Below are 24,166 nucleotides of genomic sequence, written 5' to 3' on the forward strand. Positions count from 1 at the left end.
TTTCTGAAGAATGATTTGAGATCCAAAGCGTAAAATTTTCGAGGATGCGGGCGTTGATCCGCTACCTCGCCAATGCTATGCGCGCCGCTCTACCTTTGAAGCTAATCCCCCAGTTGCTGCCTTTCCGTACATGTTTTCTAGCAATCGGTAAAAGATAGATCACTCTTTACGAAATTAAAAATATAATTTCTGAGCTTGATTCGTGTAGCATGGGACCTAAGAAGTAAGGGGCAATTTTGAAAAAAAACGACACTGTTACTTAAGGCATAGCAAGTTCCCATGTGGTCTAGTGGCTAGGATCTGGCGTTTTCACCGCCATGGCCCGGGTTCGATTCCCGGCGTGGGAAATCCGTTTTCATAATTACCCGGCAAAAAGAGCCGTTTACGGCAATACATTTAACACCTTAATGAGTATTATTGCAGGACACGAACACTGACAAGGATAGGAAGACTCGCGTTTCATCGAGTTTGTTAAAAAGGAAATTGATATTTTGAACGAATAAAGTTGAGTTGCGTTTTCGAGAATCTAATGTGTTTTTAATTGATTATATATGGAAAAAATATGGAGGATGCTACATTGACCTCTGGGTTATGGGCCAAGCACGCTTCCACTGCGCCACCCTGCTTGCTACACACTGCTTCTATGAAATGAATATAAAACTTGTGCTATTTCGAATAAGGTAAGAACAGAAAAAAAACGTTCTTTTAGGAAAATAGCATCAAACAGGTATGCACGATCAGGGAGGGTAGTTCAGTGGTAGAGCATTCGACTGCAGATCGAGAGGTCAGTGGTTCAACTCCGCTCGCTCCCTTCTCTTTTATGAATGAAAGAAAAACCCAACATTTTTGTCGTACTAATCAGTGAATTAAAAAACCCCAATTTATTTTCGATGCAACAATCCGTTTGATTCATAAATAATCCTTGCAAATTAGTGTTTTTTCAATGACTCTCTGGGACACATGCATGTTCTATAAATTTGTAAAACGGGACTCCATACCTGGAATACAGGGAATATAATTACTTTATCTTAATAATGGGCGTGCATAGATATACTGTAGAGCCAGGAATTTCTCAGTAATTTTTCTAGGTGTTTAGTTCCTGTGGTGTAATGGTTAGAACTTCGGGCTCTGAGTAGGATAAATTATATAGTTACTATAGTTTCCTGTATACTTTTGTAAATACAAAAGTATGCTAAAGCCTCATCAGAGAGTTGAACTCTGGACCCCTGGTTTACAAGACCAGTGCTCTAACCACTGAGCTAATGAGGCGTAAGTGCAAGCTTAACACGAATATAATTATATGAATACTTTATCTTAATAATGTGCATGCGCGTAGCAAACTACCTGATTATATACTATGCAGCCAACATTCGTCAGTAAGTTTAATAGATTTTTAGGGTCTGTGGTGTAATGGTTATCACTTCGGACTCTGACTTCGAGAATCGGGGTTCAATTCTTGGTAGAAACTCTTTGAAAACATTCATTCTCCGTCTTTATGTATTTTTTTATTTCAGGCTTTCTCTTACAGGTATCTAAGAATATAGCATATGACAGGTATGCTGCATGGAACGCTCAGAGAGAGTAGCATATAGTGGTAGATTATCCGACTGCAGGTTGACAGGTCACTGGGGTCAGTGGTTCAACTCCGCCCGCTCCTTCCTGTTCTTTACATTAAAGAAAAATTAATTATTTTTATGGTACCCATTAGTGCATGAAAAATCCTAATTTATTTTCGTGGGAAAAAGCCGTACGTTTGATAAACAATACATGCAGTTTAGGTTTTTTGAATGACTCTCTGGGACACATGCATGTTCTATATTATATTTGTAAACCAGGGCTCCATACCTGGAATAGGGGGAATATATGTAAATACTTCATCTTAATAATGTGCGTGTATAGACTATACATCACAGCGCGGGTCAGATGTATATGATGAGTCGTCAAAAGATTGTAGAATACGTATTCGGAAGAAAAATTGAACTTTTTCATGCTATTCAAAAGGTTTCTCTTTGATAGCGGTACAGAAATACACGATTGGGAACCAGCGATTAGATTTCCGGGTTGAAATGTCTCAAACACCAATTTCTGCTGTGTCTTTCAGTAGATGGTTAGGTTCTGTGGTGTAATGGTTAGCACTTCGGACTCTGAATCCGGGAATCCGAGTTCAATTCTCGGTAGAACCTTGCTGGAAATGTTAATTTTATGTCTTTATGTACATTTTTTAGCTCTGGTTTTCTCTTATAGCCCATTTGAGAAAAAATATATGTTTTTGAATAAGATTTCGAAAAGATATTTTTTATTGAAATGATAACTTTAGCAGGAAATGGTTTCGATCCATTGACCTCTGGGTTATGGGCCCAGCACGTTTCCACTGCGCCACCCTTCTTGCTACACACTGCTTCTATGCTATGAATATAAAACTTGTGCTATTTCGAATAAGGTAAGAACAGCAAGAAATGTTCTTTTAGGAGTATAGCATCAAAACGGTATGCACGATCAGGGAGTGTAGCTCAGTGGTAGAGCATTCGACTGCAGATCGAGAGGTCAGTGGTTCAACTCCGCACGCTCCCTTCTCTTTTATCAATGAAAAAAAAATCCAACATTTTTATCGTACTAATTAGTGAATTAAAAAACCCAAATTTATTTTCGTTGCAACAATCCGTTTGATTCATAAATAATCCTTGCAGTTTAGTGTTTTTTCAATGACTCTCTGCGACACATGCATGTTCTATAAATTTGTAAAACGGGAGTCCATATTAGAATACAGGGAATATAATTACTTAATCTTAACAATGGGCGTGCTTAGATATACTGTAGAGCCAGGAATTTCTCAGTAATTTTTCTAGGTGTTTATGTCCTGTGGTGTAATGGTTAGCACTTCGGGCTCTGAGTAGGATAAATTATATAGTTGCTATAGTTGCCTATATACTTTTGTAAATACAAAAGTATGCAAAAGCCTCATCAGAGAGTTGAACTCCGGACCCCTGGTTTACAAGACCAGTGCTCTAACCACTGAGCTAATGAGGCGTATGTGCAAGCTTAACACGAATATAATTATATGAATACTTTATCTTAATAATGTTCATGCGCGTAATAAACTACATAATTACATACTATGCAGCCAACATTCGTCAGTAATTTAGATAGATTTTTAGGGTCTGTTGTGTAATGGTTATCACTTCGGACTCTTACTTCGAGAATCGGAGTTCAATTCTTGGTAGAAACTCTTTGAAAACATTCATTCTCCGTCTTTTTTTTTTTTTTATTTCAGGCTTTCTCTTACAGGTATCTAAGAATATAGCATACGACAGGTATATTGCATGGAACGCTCAGAGAGAGTAGCATATAGTGGTAGAGCATCCGACTGCAGGTTGACAGGTCACTGCGGTCAGTGGTTCAACTCCGCTCGCTCCTTCTCATTCTATAAATTAAAGAAAAAATAAATATTTTTATGGTACCCATTAGTGCATGAAAAATCCCTTTTTTTTTCGTGGGAAAAAGCCGTACGTTTGATAAACAATCCATGCAGTTTAGGTTTTTTGAATGAAGGGCCGAAACTAGAACGATAATTGGGGGGGGGGTTTATTCATATATTCAGTTCTGCCCTGCGGATTTCTTTTGTACGTGCAAAAGCTCACAATGGAAATCCGTCGGGCAGAACTGAATATATGAATAAACGCCCCCCCAATTATCGTTCTAGTTTCGGCCCTGTTTGAATGACTCTCTGGGACACATGCATGTTCTATATTATATTTGTAAACCAGGGCTCCATACCTGGAATAGGGGGAATATATGTAAGTACTTCATCTTATTAATGTGCGTGTATAGACTATACATCACAGCGCGGGTCAGATGTATGATGAGTGTGTCAAAAGATGCAGAACGTATTCGGAAGAAAAATTGGAACTTTTCATGCTATTCAAAGGTTTCTCTTTGATAGCGGTACAGAAATACACGATTGGGAACCAGCGATTAGATTTCCGGGTCGAAATGTCTCAAACACCAATTCTGCTGTGTCTTCAGTAGATGGTTAGGTTCTGTGTAATGGTTAGCACTTCGGACTCTGAATCCGGGAATCCGAGTTCTATTTTCGGTAGAACCTTGCTGAACTGTTAATTTTATGTCTTTATGTAAATTTTTTCGCTCTGGTTTTCTCTTATAGCCCATTTGAAAAAAATATGTTGAATAAGTTCGAAAAGATATTTTTTATTGAATGATAACTTTAGCAGGAAATGTTTTCGATCCATTGACCTCTGGGTTATGGGCCAAGCACGCTTCCACTGCGCCACCTGCTTGCTACACACTGCTTCTATGAAATGAATATAAAACTTGTGCTATTCGAATAGGTAAGAACAGCAAAAAAACGTTCTTTTAGGAAATAGCATCAAACAGGTAGCACGATCAGGGAGGAGTTCAGTGGTAGAGCATTCGACTGCAGATCGAGAGGTCAGTGTTCAACTCCGCTCGCTCCCTTCTCTTTATGAATGAAAGAAAACCCAACATTTTTGTCCACTAATCAGTGAATTAAAAACCCCAATTTATTTCGATGCAACAATCCCGTTTGGTTCATAAATATCCTTGCAAATTAGTGTTTTTCAATGACTCTCTGGGACACATGCATGTTCTATAAATTTGTTAAAACGGGACTCCATACCTGGAATACAGGGAAATAATTACTTTATCTTAATAATGGGCGTGCATAGATATACTGTAGAGCCAGGAATTTCTCAGTAATTTTTCTAGGTGTTTAGTTCCTGTGGTGTAATGGTTAGAACTTCGGGCTCTGAGTAGGATAAATTATATAGTTACTATAGTTTCCTGTATACTTTTGTAAATACAAAAGTATGCTAAAGCCTCATCAGAGAGTTGAACTCTGGACCCCTGGTTTACAAGACCAGTGCTCTAACCACTGAGCTAATGAGGCGTAAGTGCAAGCTTAACACGAATATAATTATATGAATACTTTATCTTAATAATGTGCATGCGCGTAGCAAACTACCTGATTATATACTCAGAGCCAACATTCGTCAGTAAGTTTAATAGATTTTTAGGGTCTGTGGTGTAATGGTTATCACTTCGGACTCTGACTTCGAGAATCGGGGTTCAATTCTTGGTAGAAACTCTTTGAAAACATTCATTCTCCGTCTTTATGTATTTTTTTATTTCAGGCTTTCTCTTACAGGTATCTAAGAATATAGCATATGACAGGTATGCTGCATGGAACGCTCAGAGAGAGTAGCATATAGTGGTAGATTATCCGACTGCAGGTTGACAGGTCACTGGGGTCAGTGGTTCAACTCCGACCGCTCCTTCCTGTTCTTTACATTAAAAAAAATTAAATATTTTTTATGGTACCCATTAGTGCATGAAAAATCCTAATTTATTTCGTGGGAAAAAGCCGTACGTTTGATAAACAATACATGCAGTTTAGGTTTTTTGAATGACTCTCTGGGACACATGTTCTATATTATATTTGTAAACCAGGGCTCCATACCTGGAATAGGGGGAATATATGTAAATACTTCATCTTAATAATGTGCGTGTATAGACTATACATCACAGCGCGGGTCAGATGTATATGAGAGTCGTCAAAAGATTGTGAATACGTATTCGGAAGAAAAATTGAACTTTTTCATGCTATTCAAAAGGTTTCTCTTTGATAGCGGTACAGAAATACACGATTGGGAACCAGCGATTAGATTTCCGGGTTGAAATGTCTCAAACACCAATTTCTGCTGTGTCTTTCAGTAGATGGTTAGGTTCTGTGGTGTAATGGTTAGCACTTCGGACTCTGAATCCGGGAATCCGAGTTCAATTCTCGGTAGAACCTTGCTGGAAATGTTAATTTTATGTCTTTATGTACATTTTTTAGCTCTGGTTTTCTCTTATAGCCCATTTGAGAAAAATATATGTTTTTGAATAAGATTTCGAAAAGATTTTTTTATTGAAATGATAACTTTAGCAGGAAATGGTTTCGATCCATTGACCTCTGGGTTATGGGCCCAGCACGCTTCCACTGCGCCACCCTTCTTGCTACACACTGCCTCTATGCTATGAATATAAAACTTGTGCTATTTCGAATAAGGTAAGAACAGCAAGAAATGTTCTTTTAGGAGTATAGCATCAAACAGGTATGCACGATCAGGGAGTGTAGCTCAGTGGTAGAGCATTCGACTGCAGATCGAGAGGTCAGTGGTTCAACTCCGCACGCTCCCTTCTCTTTTATCAATGAAAAAAAAATCCAACATTTTTATCGTACTAATTAGTGAATTAAAAAACCCAAATTTATTTTCGTTGCAACAATCCGTTTGATTCATAAATAATCCTTGCAGTTTAGTGTTTTTTCAATGACTCTCTGCGACACATGCATGTTCTATAAATTTGTAAAACGGGAGTCCATACCTGGAATACAGGGAATATAATTACTTTATCTTAATAATGGGCATGCATTTATATACTGTAGAGCCAGGAATTTCTCAGTAATTTTTCTAGGTGTTTATGTCCTGTGGTGTAATGGTTAGCACTTCGGGCTCTGAGTAGGATAAATTATATAGTTGCTATAGTTGCCTATATACTTTTTTAAATACAAAAGTATGCAAAAGCCTCATCAGAGAGTTGAACTCCGGACCCCTGGTTTACAAGACCAGTGCTCTAACCACTGAGCTAATGAGGCGTATGTGCAAGCTTAACACGAATATAATTATATGAATACTTTATGTTAATAATGTTCATGCGCGTAGCAAACTACATAATTACATACTATGCAGCCAACATTCGTCAGTAATTTAGATAGATTTTTAGGGTCTGTTGTGTAATGGTTATCACTTCGGGCTCTTACTTCGAGAATCGGAGTTCAATTCTTGGTAGAAACTCTTTGAAAACATTCATTCTCCGTCTTTTTTTTTTTTTTTATTTCAGGCTTTCTCTTACAGGTATCTAAGAATATAGCATACGACAGGTATGCTGCATGGAACGCTCAGAGAGAGTAGCATATAGTGGTAGAGCATCCGACTGCAGGTTGACAGGTCACTGCGGTCAGTGGTTCAACTCCGCTCGCTCCTTCTCGTTCTATAAATTAAAGAAAAAATAAATATTTTTATGGTACCCAATAGTGCATGAAAAATCTCTTTTTTTTTTCGTGGGAAAAAGCCGTACGTTTGATAAACAATCCATGCAGTTTAGGTTTTTTGAATGACTCTCTGGGACACATGCATGTTCTATATTATATTTGTAAACCAGGGCTCCATACCTGGAATAGGGGGAATATATGTAAGTACTTCATCTTAATAATGTGCGTGTATATGGACTATACATCACAGCGCGGGTCAGATGTATATGATGAGTTGTCAAAAGATTGCAGAATACGTATTCGGAAGAAAAATTGAACTTTTTCATGCTATTCAAAAGGTTTCTCTTTGATAGCGGTACAGAAATACACGATTGGGAACCAGCGATTAGATTTCTGGGTTGAAATGTCTCAAACACCAATTTCTGCTGTGTTTTAAAGTAGATGGTTAGGTTCTGTGGTGTAATGGTTAGCACTTCGGACTCTGAATCCGGGAATCCGAGTTCAATTCTCGGTAGAACCTTGCTGGAACTGTTAATTTTATGTCTTTATGTAAATTTTTTAGCTCTGGTCTTCTCTTATAGCCCATTTGAGAAAAAATATATATTTTTTTGAATAAGATTTCGAAAAGATCTTTTTTATTGAAATGATAACTTTAGCAGGAAATGGTTTCGATCCATTGACTTCTGGGTTATGGGCCCAGCACGCTTCCACTGCGCCACCCTGCTTACTACACACTGCTTCTATGAAATGATTATAAAACTTGTGCTATTTCGAATAAGGTAAGAACAGCAAGAAATGTTCTTTTAGGAGAATAGCATCAAACAGGTATGCACGATCAGGGAGTCTGGTCTTGTAAACCAGAGGTCCAGAGTTCGAATCTCTGAGGAGGCTTTCCACATTTTCCACTTAAACTTAATAAGTATCTACGAACATGAACGAGTTTTTTAATCGGCCTTTTTTATATAACGATACAGCTGAACAATATATGACTTGTTCTTTTTAAATCAATACAAATCTATAATAATTCATTGTGGCTTTTTGTGTTCTATTGTTATCAAGCAATAGCAAAGCTTGTTCATATAGGTAACGTACCTACCCCTTAAACTTGGGCATGGTAAATAATGAAACTTTCTGTGTAGGCTCATCTTATATAAATTCTAATTTGTAATAAAAAAGCGTGTAATATATGATTGTGTAGAGAATAACTGAAATAAAAACTTAACGCACATGACCAAAACTGCTCCGGCTCGAAATCGGAATTAGCAGCCATTGATTGCAGTTGAATTGCTGTCTCGGATATGCTGCTGAATGCTCAATCACTAATGCATGATCTATTTACACGCCTTGTGAACTGCCTCATTTCTATCAATAATCAATTCCTATGATAAAAGCTTCACCCAACCGTCACCGCGAGTTCAACGAGACCCTTTGCTTTTCTCAGTCTTATTATGATTCCAAAATTCTGCTGGCAATTGAGAAGCAGTAAGTAAGGCATATCAATTCCACAGAACCTATTAATTAAAGTAATTATGTAGTCGTGGCCGAGTGGTTAAGGTGACAGACTTGTAATCTGTTGGAATATTCCCGCGCAGGATCAAATCCTGCCGACTACGACTCTTGATAGTCCGAAAGATGTTCATGTAACACGGAGAAATTGTTTGCCACAAGGTGGAATTTCGTTTCAAAACATACGACATAATATTTTTTTAATTTTTTAGAAAATACCAGTCAGAGCAGTTAAAATTTCTAATACTTCATGTGAAATGGTTAATATTATACCCTTTTAACGCAAATTTATGCATTCCCATTCGGTTACTAAAAAATAATGTAAATAAACATGGTGATTGGACTAAAACGTAATTTCCTCTTTTCAAAGGGACCTCTATTCAGAAATTATTGCTGTTTTATAGGCTTGTTTTCAACAGCAAAATGGGATTTTTTCCGCACGAATTAACGGAAGTCTCTTGAACCTTAGTTTTTCATGTAATATACCGGATTTTTTTAAAATTGCACCGAAAGATAATGAACTATTCCCCCAGGTGTGGCTTGCTGGTCTAGTGGTATTATTCTCGCTTTGGGTGCGAGAGGTCACGGGTTCGATTCCCGTGCAAGCCCTGATCACCCTCATAACTTGAAATTTTTGCGCGATTGAGTTTCTTTCTTAGCTTTTAAGAAAAAAAGCAGTGTTGAACTCAAGTTGCAATCTCCCGATAAAACTTTTACCATGCAGCATCAATCCTATCAATATAAATACAAGGAGGAGATCTAGTATGCATAAATGTAGACGTTGTAGGCATGTCAACAATGAAGACCTTGTCAATCATCATATACAAGTACTGAACATCAGGAAAATGAATTCGTGCGACTTTTTTATGGTGCTTTTTTATGGTTTCGCAAACGGAAAATGAAACGGCCACGAAATTCCACTTGCATAACAAAAGTCGTAGTCGGCAGGATTTGAACCTGCGCGGGAATATCCCAATAGATTTCGAGTCTGTCGCCTTAACCACTCGGCCACGACTACATAATTGCCTGTTGAACCGCAATGATAAAAAAGCACAATAAAACACAAGTAAGTATTATAGAAATTGATTTCCAAAAGAACGAATCGTAAACATTGTTCACTATTGTTACAAAAATCCAATCACAAAACTCATTTATATTAGGTAGATATTTATTGAGAGAAAATGTGAAGAGCCTCGTCAGAGATTCGAACTCCGGACCCCTCGTTTACTAGACCAGTGCTCTAACCACTGAGCTAATGAGGCACATGGAAAAACAGTCGTGGACACTTTTGATATGATTACATTGATGCAAATTCTTAGCTCACAATGCAACACAGTATTTTTATCCCCGAGCGGGCGCGGAGCGCCTGCGAGGGTACTAATTCCGCTCGGATATTAGGAGTTACACTCGGAACCCGGTAGAACATAGCCGAATCCAAAGTTGTCCAAATTCTTTGTCATGGACGGTCGACGTTGAGTGGTTTTGTAAGTTATGCGCATGCGCGAGTAACGTCTGGGAATCAACGAACGTTCTGATTGGCTAAGACAGAAAGTTTGTATTTCAATGAGAACGTCAGCAATTTAAATTAACTGTCATTTCGTAAACATTTTTGTAATTTGTAAAAGCGTTTCATAAACTTTGTGCAATAAGAGGAATAATTCATAATCTGCAAACTTATAAATGTTTTCAAAGACAAGGGTACGTGTTTACTTTGTTTATTTCGTATTTGTTTCGCGATAAGAAAGCCGTATTTGTATACTTTTCAGCTTTGTATGGCGTTTATTTGTAAAATTTTTTTAGCTTTTTATGCAAACGTATAAACCTGTGAAAGGCTATTACACCTTTGCTTTAACTTCAAAAAGTGTTTTTGAAAGTGTAATTTGAATTTTGGTATCAAAAATACACACTATATTTATAAAGTATAAAACTTTTAGCCGCCGGCGTCGACTGCAATTACAGAATAAAATAACATTTGAAGTTTTTTCTTTGTCTGTGAAGATTTTGTACTGTTTTAATCGTTTGAAACTTCGATTTTAAACCGTTACTTAATGCTGGCATGGTATAATGCAGCAAAATTGAACGGGCAATGTTTACACTAGCTTTATGATTATTTTTGTATTGAATGATGGAAACATTAGCTATAATATACTCGGTAAAATATAATAGGACTGATTTGAGTTTTGTGTCATTTCATAATATAAGTTTAGGTCAGGTTAACTCAGGAAATTGTGTACTTGGTTTGAAATAGCGAGGGGTTGCTGCATGCATGTATTTCTAGTTAGGTTGATACTTAAATTAAGTTGAGAGAGTGCATCTAATGTTGGAACGGGAACACGTACCACTTTTTTTCACAAGAAAATACAGCTTAGTCATTAACTAGCCCATTGGCAAATTGTTGTTAAGACCGTTTTCTTTCAAGCTAGACGGGCAAGCAGGCCATGGTTTATGGGCCCAGCACGCTTCCACTGCCACACCCTGCTTGCTACACACTGCTTCTATGCCATTGATATATACACAGATCTGTATTTTCTTTTAATTAGTTGTGCTTTTCCGAATAAGTTAAGAAAAGCCGGAAATGTTCTTACAGGTATCTAAGAAAATATCAGCGCATGCCGGTATGCACGATGGGGGAGTATAGTTTTTGAGTTCAGGCTTTTCTCCTACACTCCATTTAAGAAAAATTACCTTTCTGAACAAAAAATGACACCTAGAATGTGCACTGAAAAATCTTTTTTATTGAAATGACAATTTTAGCAGGAAATGGTTTCGATCCATTGACCTCTGGGTTATGGGCCCAGCACGCTTCCACTGCGCCACCCTGCTTGCTACACACTGCTTCTATGCCATGAATATAAAACTTGTGCTATTTCGAATAAGGTAAGAACAGCAGGAAATGTTCTTTCAGGTATCTAGGAGAATAGCATCACACAGGTATGCACGATCGGGGAGTGTAGCTCAGTGGTAGAGCATTCGACTGCAGATCGAGAGGTCAGTGGTTCAACTCCGCTCGCTCCCTTCTCTTTTATAAATGAAAGATAAAATCACCATTTTTATCGTACTAATTAGTGAATGAAAAAACCCAATTTATTTTCGTTGCAACAATCCGTTTGCTTGATAAATAATCCTTGCAGTTTAGTGTTTTTTCAATGACTCTCTGGGACACATGGACATGCATGTTGAAAGCGGGAGTCCATACCTGAAATACAGGGAATATAATTACTTTATCTTAATAATGTGCGTGTATAGATATACTGTAGAGCCAGGAATTTCTCAGTAATTTTTCTAGGTGTTTATGTCCTGTGGTGTAATGGTTAGCACTTCGGACTCTGAATACGATTAATTATATAGTGGCCATAGTTAATAGATATACAGGGTGTATCAAAAAAAAGGAGACCTTTACAAGGCGAGAAATTTTGGACACGCACGCGCGGTAGATACACAGACTTCGGGAGATTCGAAACAATATGGCCACGCGAAATCACACGGCTTTATTAGGGTTATATTAAAAATGTGGCCTTACCTCTAAACTTTTTAAAAATGTGAAAATGTTCTATCTGATTCTGTTTTTAGACGTAAAACTTGATATTTTGATATCATGGATGATATTTAGATGTTAATACTTCTTGCGGTTTTGCAGGAAATAGCTAACGGCTATTAAAGTATAGAAAAACACCATTTATAGCGTCGAAAGTTGTTTTGACCGTTGAACTTGTAAGATTTTCGCGCGATCGGGCCACGATAACCAAAATGTTCTATCGGTTTTCTAAACTCCGAGCGATGATTTTGAACACCCATCAGTAAAAAAATGTGAAGAATATATATCTCTTGCGGTTTTTAGCTTCAAAATCAGCAAATTTCAACGTTATATTTTCATCAAAACTGACCTTTTTCCCCAAAAAACTCTTCAAAAAATAACTGAAATTGTTTTTCATCGTCCATATTTGCTAGGCAACCAAGCCTTGACTTGTTGCCATGGTTTTAAGGCATATTCGAACTTTTTTGTCGCATTTTAGGGTATTTAGAATGTGATATATCGTGTGTATTTCACTTGTGATTCGTTAGAATAAATTAGAACAATTTATTCGTTAGAATAAATTAGAACCCCTCTGTGCGTGTCCAAAATTTCTCGCCATGGAAATCAAGCTATTGTTAAAATTTGAATGCCTTTGCAAAATGATTGCATTTGCACATATGCTGAACCATAGTGCGTGAAATATTGATGGCATGCATGCATACATTAGAAAATGAGTTGACGTTTGTACACAAGATTGTCTGCTCCTGGGAATTTGAAAATAACTTTAATAGCATAAGGAAAAATAACGACCCAAAAATATTCAAATGACTAAGCACACTACCAGTACAAAAATGGTTCAACTGACTTCGGAGCAAAGAGTTTTTGTAGTCTTAACTTATACCCAGCCTGCCGTCATCAGAAAAGCAGTTCGCAAGAAATGCAGGCCACGTTTGAGGTCATGGTCCATGACATTCAGTTCTTTTGATGTTAAATTTATCAGTAATTTTCAATTCGGATCGAAATGTTAAGTGAATCTGTGTTAGATCAAGTTGTAATTCATTCCTGACTCATGTAAACATTTTAATAATAGCTAGGGTTTGTAAAATGGGATGCTGAGCCATTCCGGATTCAAAGTCAATCTAACTCATGTGAACAGCCCTAATACTCGCGCGCAGTGTTAAAAATTAATGAACAAATATTTGTTCATGTTTTAAAGGAACAGCTAAAACAATCTACCAACTAATATCTACGTAATTTCATTCACGAACATTAAAATAGTGTTCCTAAATTTGCTATGGAACCGAAAGGCAAAGCGTTGCAAGGTCAAGGAATAAAATTGCAATGTGTTTGATTAATAAAATCACTATGATGTGAAGTGCAAAGTTCGAGCAAATCACTTGTTCAAGTCTTTTCCATTCAATAACTATACTCGAGAATTCGTAATGATTATGAATTCAATTTTGTAAATGCTTAGCAACAGCTGACGTTGTGGTACGAAATTTCAGGATAACCCTGTTTTCTTCCGGTAAATTTTACCTTATCTATTGGATAGCTATCCACTTCACTATCCACGCTTCGTGCAACGCGTTTTTATCCAATGGATAACTATCCACTGGATAGCAGATTTATCCGTTCGATAGGACTAACCCGTTGGATAAGTTATCCATCTTTCGAACAACCGGCCCCTGTTTTACAAGATCATGCAGTGCTCTAACCACTGAGCTAATGAAGCGCACGTACAAGCTAACGCGAATATTGTTGCTTAATCTTATAATGTGAACGCATCAAATTATGCTTTACAGGGTGTATAAAAAAAAGGTAATCCAACTTTGGCGCGCTATTGTACGTGAACTACTCATTCCAGCAAATGAATTTTTTTCACATTCGGAAAGGCTAGGCTTTTAGTTAACTATCGAATGCCATGTTTTTAATACCAAATGATGAAAAAATGAGCAAATAGGAGGCTGATAAAAAGTGTTAGTCAAAATCCCATATTCTCACCTCTGAGAGTTGGGACTAAAACCATTAAAAATAAACTCCCTTTAGGACTTAATTGAAGAATTTTGCTTCCGAATAAACTACCCGCCAATGCATGGTAAGTAGGAATAAATCACATCAGGAGAACATTCCAAGCAATTAATGTGCCGGCGATGTTAACTTTTTATCGATAGAGATGGTGGTCAAGTTGAAGGCATGACGCATAATCTCTTTTTAAAAGTGTGAATGTAAATAATCGCAATAAACATGTTGTAAAACCAGTGCAAGCTGTAACATGTTCGTGATTAATTGTTTTTGTTCTTTTGTTATGCACTGCTTTGATTAGGCTCAAAGGTGAAAATATGCGATTGTGACTAAAGTTTTTTATCAGCCTCGTATGTTTTCATTTTTCACCATTTGGTATTAAAAGCATATCTTTCGATAGATTGAAGCCAGAGGATGTTGACAAGCGATTATAAAGTTGTCACGTGAGCTCTCGACTAATGAGATTACCCTATTTTCGCCCTATTTTCCGGTGGGCGACAAAAAATACCCTTAGGCATATTGTGTTGTTCTCCTCCACGGCAACCTTTAGTAAAAGGCGAAAGATTTTTTCGTAAGAGAACCAAGGCTTGGAAACTTCGGTGCTTGTCAGTGCTGTATAAACGAAATAGTTTCACTTTTGGAACAGGGTAGTCACGGAAGTTCGCGCGCAATGTTATCAATTGTGACCAATATAATTGTTTTTATAATTAGCAGTTGCTCAAACAACTGTGCGGTTTGGTTTGATATTTTGGCGTGATCAATAGCCTTCTGCCAGGAAAAGCAGCATTGGGAATTCCGATTACGCCAGCAGTTGATCTCCTAAACTTTTGATAAACACCCGCCTGGAAAATCCGGCGGGAGACAAAAAAATACCCTTAAGCCCATTGTGTTGTCCTCCTCCACGGAAATCTTTAGTAAAAGGCGAAAGATTTTTTCGTGTAAATGAAGGAGAACCAAGACTTGCAAACTTCGGTGCTTGTCAGTGCTGTATAAACGAAAAAGTTTCGCGTTTGGAAAACGGTATTCACGGAATTGCGCCGCAATGTTATCAATTGTGACGAATATAATTGTTTTTATAATTAGCAGTTGCTCAATCAATTGTGGGGTGTCGTTTGATATTTTGGCGTGATCAATACCCTTCTGCCAGGAAAAGGAGTATTATGAATCCGGATCACGGCTGCTGTTGATCTCGTACACTTTTGATAAACACGTCCCAGGAAAATCAAGCGGGCGACAAAAAATACCCTTAGGCCCATTGTGGTTTTCTCCACCACGGAAATCTTTTGTAAAAGGGAAAGATTTTTTCGTGTAAATGAAGGAGAACCAAGGCTTGGAAACTTCGGTGCTTGTCATTGCTGTATAAACGAAATAGTTTCGCTTTTGGAAAACGGTAGTCACGGAATTGCGCGCGCAATGTTATCAATTGTGACGAATATAATTGTTTTTATAATTAGCAGTTGCTCAATAAATTGTGTCTTCGTGATCAATAGCCTTCTGCCAGGAAAAGGACTATTGGGAATCCGGATCACGGCTGCTGTTGATCTCGTACACTTTTTATAAACACGTGCCAGCAAAATCAAGCGGGCGACAAAAAATACCCTTAAGCCCATTGTGTTGTTCGCTTCCACGGAAATCTTTAGTAAAAGGCGAAAGATTTTTTCGTGTAAATGAAGGAGAACCAAGGCTTCCAAACTTCGGTGCTTGTCAGTGCTGTATAAACGAAATAGTTTCGCTTTTGGAAAACGGTAGTCACCGAATTGCGCGCGCAATGTTATCAATTGTGAAGATCATAATTGTTTTTCTAATTAGCATTTGCTCAATCATTTGTAGGGTGTCGTTTGATATTTTGGCGTGATCAATAGCCTTCTGCCAAGAAAGGAGCATTGAGAATCCGGATTACGCCAGCTGTTGATCTCGTACACTTTTGATAAACACCCGCCTGGAAAATCCAGCGGGCGAAAAAAAATACCTTTAGGCCCATGGTGTTGTTCTCCTCCACGGAAATCTTTAGTAAAAGACGAAAGATTTTTTCGTGTAAATGAAGGAGAACCAAGGCTTGGAAACTTCGGTGCTTGTCAGTGCTGTATAAACGAAATAGTTACGCTTTTGGAACACGGTAGTCACGGAAGTGCGCGCGCAATGTTATCAATTGTGACGAATATAATTGTTTTTTTAATTCGCAGTTGCTCAATCAATTGTGGGGTGTCGTTTGATATTTTGGCGTGATCAATAGCCTTCTGCCAAGAAAGGAGCATTGGGAATCCGGATTACGCCAGCTGTTGATCTCGTACACTTTTGATAAACACCCGCCTGGAAAACCCGCGGGCGACAAAAATACTTTTAGGCCCATTGTGTTGTTCTCCTCCACGGAAATCTTTAGTAAAAGGCGAAAGATTTTTTCGTGGAAATGAAGGAGAGCCAAGGCTTGGAAACTTGGGTTTTTGTCAGTGCTGTATAAACGAAATAGTTTCGATTTTGGGAAACGGTAATCACGGAAGTGCGCGCGCAATGTTATCAATTGTGACGAATATAATTGTTTTTATAATTAGCAGTTGCTCAAAAAAATTGTGGGGTGTCGTTCGATATTTTGGCGTGATCAATAGCCTTCTGCCAGGAAAAGGACTATTGGGAATCCGGATCACGGCTGCTGTTGATCTCGTACACTTTTGATAAACACGTGCCAGAAAATCCGGCGGGCGACAAAAAATACCCTTAAGCCCATTGTGTCGTTCGCCTCCACGGAAATCTTTAGTAAAAGGCGAAAGATTTTTTCGTGTAAATGAAGGAGAACCAAGGCTTGCAAACTTCGGTGCTTGTCAGTGCTGTATAAACGAAATAGTTTCGCTTTTGGAAAACGGTAGTCACGGAATTTCGCGCGCAATGTTATCAATTGTGAAGAATATAATTGTTTTTCTAATTAGCAGTTGCTCAATCATTTTTGGTAGGGTGTCGTTTGATATTTTGGCGTGATCAATAGCCTTCTGCCAAGAAAGGAGCATTGGGAATCCGGATTACGCCAGCTGTTTATCTCGTACACTTTTGATAAACACCCGCCTGGAAAACCCGCGGGCGACAAAAAATACCTTTAAGCCCATTGTCTTGTTCTCCTCCACGGAAATCTTTAGTAAAAGGCGAAAGATTTTTTCGTGCAAATGAAGGAGAACCAAGACTTGCAAACTTCGGTGCTTGTCAGTGCTGTATAAACGAAAAAGTTTAGCTTTTGGAAAACGGTATTCACGGAATTGCGCCGCAATGTTATCAATTGTGACGAATATAATTGTTTTTATAATTAGCAGTTGCTCAATCAATTGTGGGGTGTCGTTTGATATTTTGGCGTGATCAATAGCCTTCTGTCAGGAAAAGCAGCATTGGGAATTCCGATTACGCCAGCTGTTGATCTCGTAAACTTTTGATAAACACCCGCCTGGAAAATCCGGCGGGCGACAAAAAAATACCCTTAAGCCCATTGTGTTGTCCTCCTCCACGAAAATCTTTAGTAAAAGGGAAAGATTTTTTCGTGTAAATGAAGGAGAAACAAGACTTGCAAACTTCGGTGCTTGTCAGTGCTGTATAAACGAAATAGTTTCGCTTTTGGAACACGGCAGTCACGGAAGTGCGCGCGCAATGTTATCAAATGTGACGAAAATAATTGTTTTTATAATTAGCAGTTGCTCAATCAATTGTGGGATGTCGTTTGATAATTTGGCGTGATCAATAGCCTTCTGCTAGGAAAAGGAGTATTGGTAATCCGGATTACGCCAGCTGTTGATCTCGTACACTTTTGATAAACACCCGCCAGAAAAATCCGGCGGGCGACAAAAAATACCTCTAGGCCCATTGTGTTGTTCTCCACCACGGAAATCTTTAGTAAAAGGCGAAAGATTTTTTCGTGTAAATGAAGAAGAACCAAGGCTTGGAAACTTCGGTGCTTGTTAGTGCTATATAAACGAAATAGTTTCGCTTTTGGAACACGGTAGTCACGGAAGTGCGCGCGCAATGTTATCAATTGTTACGAATATAATTGTTTTTATAATTAGCGGTTGCTCAATCAATTGTGGGATGTCGTTTGATATTTTGGCGTGATCAATAGCCTTCTGATAGGAAAAGGAGCATTGGGAATCCGGATTACGCCAGCTGTTGATCTCGGACACTTTTGATAAACAGCCGCCTGGAAAACCCGCGGGCGACAAAAAATACCTTTAAGCCCATTGTGTTGTTCTCCTCCACGGAAAACTTTAGTAAAAAGCGAAAGATTTTTTCGTGTAAATGAAGGAGAACCAAGGCTTGAAACTTCGGTGTTGTCTGTGCTGTATAAACGAAATAGTTTCGCTTTTGGGAAACGGTAATCACGGAAGTGCGCGCGCAATGTTATCAATTGTGACGAATATAATTGTTTTTTTAATTCGCAGTTGCTCAATCAATTGTGGGGTGTCGTTTGATATTTTGGCGTGATCAATAGCCTTCTGCCAAGAAAGGAGCATTGGGAATCCGGATTACGCCAGCTGTTGATCTCGTACACTTTTGATAAACACCCGCCTGGAAAATCCGGCGGGCGACAAAAATACCTTTAGGCCCATTGTGTTGTTCTCCTCCACGGAAATCTTTAGTAAAAGGCGAAAGATTTTTTCGTGAAATGAAGGAGAACCAAGGCTTGGAAACTTGGTTTGTCAGTGCTGTATAAACGAAATAGTTTCGCTTTTGGAAACGGTAGTCACGGAAGTGCGCGCGCAATGTTATCAATTTTGACGAATATATTGTTTTTTAATTAGCAGTTGCTCAATCAATTGTGGGGTGTCGTTTGATATTTTGGCGTGATCAATAGCCTTCTGCCAAGAAAGGAGCATTGGGAATCCGGATTACGCCAGCTGTTGATCTCGTACACTTTTGATAAACTCCCGCCTGGAAAATCCGGCGGGCGACAGACAAAAAATACCCTTAGGCCCATTGTGTTGTTCTCCTCCACGGAAATCTTTAGTAAAAGGCGAAAGATTTTTTCGTGCAAATGAAGACGAACCAAGGCTTGGAAACTCTGCTGTTTGTCAGTGCTGTATAAATGAATTAGTTTCACTTTTGGAACACGGTAATCACGTAAGTGCGCGCGCAATGTTATCAATTGTGACGAATATAATTATTATTATAATTAGCAGTTGCTCAATCAATTGTGGGGTGTCTTTTGATATTTTGGCGTGATCAATAGCCTTCTGCCAGGAAAGGAGCATTGGGAATCCGGATTACGCCAGCTGTTGATCTCGTACACTTTTGATAAACACCAGCCTGGAAAATCCGGCGACAAAAAATACCTTTAAGCCCATTGTGTTGTTCTCCTCCAGGGAAATCTTTAGTAAAAGGCGAAAGATTTTTTCGTGTGAATGAAGGAAAACCAAGGCTTGGAAACTTCGGTGCTTGTCAGTGCTGTATAAACGAAATAGTTTCGCTTTTGGAACACGGTAGTCACGGAAGTGCGCGCGCAATGTTATCAATTGTGACGAATATAATTGTTTTACTTGCCAGGCGAATTCTTGCCAACAGAAGAACCAAATATTTTAATTTTTTGTGAATAGATTTTCCGAAGTACCTTTTTCTTCTCATGTTCTTGCTTTTGAAAGGTGTCCAGATCGTGCATACCTCTGTGATGCTATTCTCCTAGGTACCTGAGAGAACATTTCCTGCTGTTCTTACATTATTCGAAATAGCACAAGTTTTATATTCATGGCATAGAAGCATTGTGTAGCAAGCAGGGTGGGGCAGTGGAAGCGTGCTGGGCCCATTAACCATGGCCTGTTTGCCCGTCTAGCTTGAAAGAGAACGGTCTTAACAACAATTTGCCAATGGTGTAGTTAATTATTATGCTGTATTTTCTTTTGAAAAAAAAAGTGGAACGTGTTCCTGTTCCAACATTAGATGCACTCTCTCAACTTAATTTAAGTATCAACCTTATAAAAATATAGTTAGCTAGGATTTTGCATCAATGTAATCATATCAACAGTGTCCACGATTGTTCTTCCATTTGCCTCATTAGCTCAGTGGTTAAAGCACTTGTCTAGTAAACCAGGGGTCCGGCGTTCGAATCTCTTACCAGGCTCTTCACATTTTCCACTTAAACTCAATAAGTATCTTCCTAATATAAATGAGTTTTGTTATTGGCTTTTTGCAACAATAATGAACAATGTTTACTATTCGTTCCTTTAGAAATTAATTTCTATAATATAATTACCTGTGTTTTATTGTGCTTTTTTATCATTGCGTTTCAACAGGCAATTATGTAGTCGTGGCCGAGTGGTTAAGGCGACAGACTCGAAATCTGTTGGGATATTCCCGCGCAGGTTCAAATCCTGCCGACTACGACTTTTGTTATGCAAGTGGAATTTCGTGGCCGTTTCATTTTACGTTTAAGAAAGCATCACGCGTTTGCCTTATCAGCTCAGTGGTTAGAGTACTGGTCTCGTAAACCAGTGGTCCGGAGTTCAACTCTCTGATAAGGCTTAATTTTTTTGTCTTTGTATGGTGAGGGTGAGTAAAAGACTTAAATATTATTAATCTTTACATTTCACGCATTATAACGCAAAAATCAAGTTTTGCAAACTCTACCACTGGATATGACAATTTTTTCTTATCCCGTGCCATACATCGACTTCATTGTTAGCGATGAAGTATGGGAAAAAGAACGTTGACATCTTCCGACTTGGCTTCATGGCCTGGTGGTATGATTCTCGTCTAGGGTGCGAGAGATCACGGGTTCGATTCGCGTGCAAGCCCGGGCAATGCATCGAAAGCATTTTCTGATAAAGTTCAGTAGACCATCTAATTGTCATTTTTATTCAAAAACATTTTTTTTTTCTGAAATGGGCTATAAGAGATAATCCAGAACTCAAAAACCTAAATAAAGACAAAAAATTAATAATTCCAGGAAGGTTCTACCGAGAATTGAGCTCGGATTCCCGGATTCAGAGTCGGAAGTGCTAACCATTACACCACAGAACCTAACCATCTACTAAAAGACACCGCAGAAATTGGTGTTTAAGACATTTCAACCCGGAAATCTAATCGCTGGTTCACAATTGTGTATTTCCGTACCGCTATCAAAGAAAAAACTTTTGAATAGCATAAAAAAGTTCAATTTTTTCTCAATACGTATTCGCAATTTTTTGACAGCTCATCATACACATCTGACCGCTGTGATGTATAGTCTATACACGCACATTATTGAGATGAAGTATTTATATATATTCCCCCTATTCCAGGTATGGTGCCTGATGATGTGAAATGTTGAATTTTTCTTTCATTTATAAAAGAGAAAGGAGCGAGCTGATTTGAACCACTGACCTCTCGATCTGCAGTCGAATGCTCTACCACTGAGCTATACTCCCTGATCGTGCATACCTGTGTGATGCTATTCTCCTGGGAACCCGAAAGAACAATTCCTGTTGTTCTTACCTTATTCGAAATAGAAGCAATGTGTGGCAAGCAGGGTGGCGCAGAGGAAGCGGGCTGGGCCCATAACCCGGGGGTCTGTGGATCGAAACCATTTCCTGCTAAAGTTGTCGTATCGATGAAAAAGATCTTTTCAGTGCACATTCTAGGTGAGATTTTTTGTTCAGAAAACTAATTTTTCTTAAATTCAGTGTAAGAGAAAAGCCGGAACTCAAAAACTATATTCCCCGATCGTGCATACCGGCATGCGCGGATATTTTCTTAGATATCTGTAGGAACATTTCCCGCTTTTCTTAACTTATTCGGAACAGCACAAGTAAAAAGATGATACAGATCTCTGTATATATCCATGGCATAGAAGCAGTGTGTAGCAAGCAGGGTGGGGCAGTGGAAGCGTGCCAACCAACGTTTAAGCTAAACGAGCTTGATACAACCGGCCCTTGGTCTTGTAAACCAGGGGTCCGGAGTTCGAATCTCTGACGAGCTTTTCACATTTTCCACTTAAACTCAATAATATGAACGACTTTTGTGATTGACTTTTTGTAACAATAGTGAACTGCAATGTTTATGATTCGTTCTTTCAGAAACAAATTCCTATAATACTTGCTTGTGTTTTATTGTATATTTTATTGTAAAGATTTCATAACACGGAAAAATTTTTTTGCCAGCGGGTGGAATTTCGTCTTATACTATACGATATATTTTTTGGATTTTTTAGGGAAAGACAATCAGAGTAGTCTAAATTTTTAAAACTTGGTGTAAAATGGTAAATATACTGTACCCTTTTAACCTAAGTAGTCAAATTTACGCATTCTGATTCGGTTACTAAAAATGTAAACAAACATGCTGTTTGGTCTAGAGCGAAATTGCCTCTTCTTATAAGGAACCCTATTCAGAAATTATTTCTCCTTTATATGCTCGCTTTTAAGAGTATGATATTAGGCTGTTTGCCGCACGAGTCAACGGAACTTTAATTTTTCATTTACCGTTTGCCGGAATTTTTGATAAATTACCGTAAGCTACTGCACTTTTTTCGCCTTGGGTGCAGGACACGGATTCGATTCCCGTGCAAGCCCTGATTGCCTTCCCAACTTGAAATTTTTCAAAGATTGAGTTTCCTTCTTCAAGACAAAAAGCAGTGTTGATCTTCCCAAAAAACTTTGATCCCATGCAGTGTCAATCCCATATAGAAAAATACAACGAGGAGATATACTATGCATGCACAAATGTATTCATAGTAAAGAAATGTCATCCATGAAGACGTTGTCATTCATTTTACAAGAACTGAACATCGGAAAATAAGCAGAATTAACTTGGAAGGGATAACTATTTTTTGACGATGATTCGTTTTTACAATTGTAAAAGCGTCATGTGTATGCCTTATTGTCTGAATGGTTAGAGCACTGGTCTCGTAAACCAGAGGTCCGGTGTTCAACTCTCTGATAAGATTTCCCCCGTTCTTACCTTATTCGGAATAGCGCTAATGAAAAGAAAATATCTATCTGCGTATATATTCATAGCACCGGGGCAGTGTGTAGCACGCAGGGTAAAAATATAAATATTATTTTTAAAAATATTACGAAAAACTTTTAATGCGAAGCAACGGTTTTCTGAAGAATGATTTGAGATCCAAAGATCTAATCCCCCAGTTGCTGCCTTTCCTTACATTTTTTCGAGCAATCGGTAAACGATAGATCACTCTTTACGAAATTAAAAATATAATTTCTGAGTTTGATTCGTGTAGCATGGGACCTAATTTATGGGTGTAATTTGAAAATATGTTTCATACAGCGGAGTAACATGATTGCCGAAATTAACAACATTACGTGGCGTTGCGCTGGTGGTTCAGTGGTAGAATTCTCGCTTGCCACGCGGGAGACCGGGCTTCGATTCCCCGCTAGCGCATAAAATTCCCCTCGGATGCATCGTCCTGATTAATAACACCCATCATGTGGTTTCTATTTCACACTTTCTGTGGGGTACCAAAATTATCAGAAGAAAAGGGTAATTTTGAAAAAAACGACACTGTTACATAAGGCATAGCAAGTTCCCGTGTGGTCTACTGGCTAGGATCTGGCGTTTTCACCGCCATTGCCCGGGTTCGATTCCCGTCGTGGGAAATCCGTTTTCATAATTATCCGGCAAAAAGAGCCGTTTACGGCAATATATTTAACACCTGAATGAGTATTATTGCAGGACACGAACACTGACAAGAATATGAAGAATCGCGTTTCATCGAGTTTGTTAAAAAGGAAATTGATATTTTGAACGAATAAAGTTGAGTTGCGTTTTCGAGAATTTAATGTGTTTTTAATTGTTATAAAGGGAAAAATATGGAGGATGCGGGCATCGATCCCGCTACCTCGCGCATGCAATGTGCGCGCTCTTCCATTTGAGCTAATCCCTCACAGCAGCCGTAAAGCATTGAAATCCATTGTTACAATAACACATATCTTTTTTTGGGGTTTTTTACATTTAATTATCCAAACAAACTATTTGCCTAAACCGCAAAATAAAAGCTTTATTTTCAACATTTTGCAGACATACTAAGCTAACCGGAAAAATAATTTTATTTCATTTTAGTTCATTCTCTATTGCCAGCAAATCAATTTGACAAAGGCAGT

General features: G+C 38.3%; 1 protein-coding gene, 33 non-coding genes and 1 pseudogene across 34 annotated transcripts in view; 14 read left to right on the forward strand and 21 right to left on the reverse strand.

Moving 5' to 3' along the window:
* LOC114539808 overlaps positions 1-24,166 on the forward strand; it is a 247,148-nt gene that overhangs the window by 186,120 nt on the left and 36,862 nt on the right. The gene's annotated exons all lie outside the window — the stretch shown is intronic.
* On the forward strand, positions 276-347 carry Trnae-uuc. Its single transcript has one exon. It is a non-coding gene; the product is annotated as a tRNA-Glu (tRNA).
* Positions 741-812, forward strand: Trnac-gca. Its single transcript has one exon. It is a non-coding gene; the product is annotated as a tRNA-Cys (tRNA).
* Positions 1,197-1,269, reverse strand: Trnat-ugu. Its single transcript has one exon. It is a non-coding gene; the product is annotated as a tRNA-Thr (tRNA).
* On the forward strand, positions 2,112-2,183 carry Trnaq-cug. Its single transcript has one exon. It is a non-coding gene; the product is annotated as a tRNA-Gln (tRNA).
* Trnac-gca lies at positions 2,500-2,571 on the forward strand. The gene has a single exon. It is a non-coding gene; the product is annotated as a tRNA-Cys (tRNA).
* On the reverse strand, positions 2,955-3,027 carry Trnat-ugu. Its single transcript has one exon. It is a non-coding gene; the product is annotated as a tRNA-Thr (tRNA).
* On the reverse strand, positions 4,852-4,924 carry Trnat-ugu. Its single transcript has one exon. It is a non-coding gene; the product is annotated as a tRNA-Thr (tRNA).
* On the forward strand, positions 5,759-5,830 carry Trnaq-cug. The gene has a single exon. It is a non-coding gene; the product is annotated as a tRNA-Gln (tRNA).
* Trnac-gca lies at positions 6,145-6,216 on the forward strand. Its single transcript has one exon. It is a non-coding gene; the product is annotated as a tRNA-Cys (tRNA).
* Trnat-ugu lies at positions 6,601-6,673 on the reverse strand. Its single transcript has one exon. It is a non-coding gene; the product is annotated as a tRNA-Thr (tRNA).
* Positions 7,518-7,589, forward strand: Trnaq-cug. The gene has a single exon. It is a non-coding gene; the product is annotated as a tRNA-Gln (tRNA).
* On the reverse strand, positions 7,723-7,794 carry Trnam-cau. The gene has a single exon. It is a non-coding gene; the product is annotated as a tRNA-Met (tRNA).
* Trnat-ugu lies at positions 8,601-8,682 on the forward strand. Its single transcript has one exon. It is a non-coding gene; the product is annotated as a tRNA-Thr (tRNA).
* On the forward strand, positions 9,113-9,184 carry Trnap-ugg. The gene has a single exon. It is a non-coding gene; the product is annotated as a tRNA-Pro (tRNA).
* Trnas-cga lies at positions 9,512-9,593 on the reverse strand. Its single transcript has one exon. It is a non-coding gene; the product is annotated as a tRNA-Ser (tRNA).
* On the reverse strand, positions 11,327-11,398 carry Trnam-cau. Its single transcript has one exon. It is a non-coding gene; the product is annotated as a tRNA-Met (tRNA).
* On the forward strand, positions 11,520-11,591 carry Trnac-gca. The gene has a single exon. It is a non-coding gene; the product is annotated as a tRNA-Cys (tRNA).
* LOC114539824 lies at positions 14,588-14,700 on the reverse strand (annotated as a pseudogene).
* LOC114539869 lies at positions 14,950-15,073 on the reverse strand. The gene has a single exon (XR_003688989.1). It is a non-coding gene; the product is annotated as a U5 spliceosomal RNA (small nuclear RNA).
* LOC114539821 lies at positions 15,323-15,443 on the reverse strand. Its single transcript, XR_003688949.1, has one exon. It is a non-coding gene; the product is annotated as a U5 spliceosomal RNA (small nuclear RNA).
* On the reverse strand, positions 15,677-15,798 carry LOC114539876. Its single transcript, XR_003688996.1, has one exon. It is a non-coding gene; the product is annotated as a U5 spliceosomal RNA (small nuclear RNA).
* Positions 16,047-16,169, reverse strand: LOC114539870. The gene has a single exon (XR_003688990.1). It is a non-coding gene; the product is annotated as a U5 spliceosomal RNA (small nuclear RNA).
* LOC114539871 lies at positions 16,419-16,538 on the reverse strand. The gene has a single exon (XR_003688991.1). It is a non-coding gene; the product is annotated as a U5 spliceosomal RNA (small nuclear RNA).
* Positions 16,790-16,910, reverse strand: LOC114539811. The gene has a single exon (XR_003688942.1). It is a non-coding gene; the product is annotated as a U5 spliceosomal RNA (small nuclear RNA).
* On the reverse strand, positions 17,163-17,283 carry LOC114539868. The gene has a single exon (XR_003688988.1). It is a non-coding gene; the product is annotated as a U5 spliceosomal RNA (small nuclear RNA).
* On the reverse strand, positions 17,532-17,654 carry LOC114539822. Its single transcript, XR_003688950.1, has one exon. It is a non-coding gene; the product is annotated as a U5 spliceosomal RNA (small nuclear RNA).
* LOC114539858 lies at positions 17,904-18,026 on the reverse strand. The gene has a single exon (XR_003688979.1). It is a non-coding gene; the product is annotated as a U5 spliceosomal RNA (small nuclear RNA).
* On the reverse strand, positions 18,277-18,397 carry LOC114539813. The gene has a single exon (XR_003688943.1). It is a non-coding gene; the product is annotated as a U5 spliceosomal RNA (small nuclear RNA).
* Positions 18,644-18,764, reverse strand: LOC114539848. Its single transcript, XR_003688970.1, has one exon. It is a non-coding gene; the product is annotated as a U5 spliceosomal RNA (small nuclear RNA).
* Positions 19,007-19,133, reverse strand: LOC114539877. Its single transcript, XR_003688997.1, has one exon. It is a non-coding gene; the product is annotated as a U5 spliceosomal RNA (small nuclear RNA).
* On the reverse strand, positions 19,380-19,500 carry LOC114539867. Its single transcript, XR_003688987.1, has one exon. It is a non-coding gene; the product is annotated as a U5 spliceosomal RNA (small nuclear RNA).
* Positions 20,374-20,455, forward strand: Trnas-cga. Its single transcript has one exon. It is a non-coding gene; the product is annotated as a tRNA-Ser (tRNA).
* On the forward strand, positions 20,522-20,594 carry Trnat-cgu. Its single transcript has one exon. It is a non-coding gene; the product is annotated as a tRNA-Thr (tRNA).
* Positions 23,377-23,447, forward strand: Trnag-gcc. The gene has a single exon. It is a non-coding gene; the product is annotated as a tRNA-Gly (tRNA).

This window comes from Dendronephthya gigantea, unplaced genomic scaffold, assembly GCF_004324835.1.
Source record: "Dendronephthya gigantea isolate DGI-Jeju-01 unplaced genomic scaffold, DenGig_1.0 000219F, whole genome shotgun sequence".
Taxonomy (NCBI): domain Eukaryota; kingdom Metazoa; phylum Cnidaria; class Anthozoa; order Malacalcyonacea; family Nephtheidae; genus Dendronephthya; species Dendronephthya gigantea.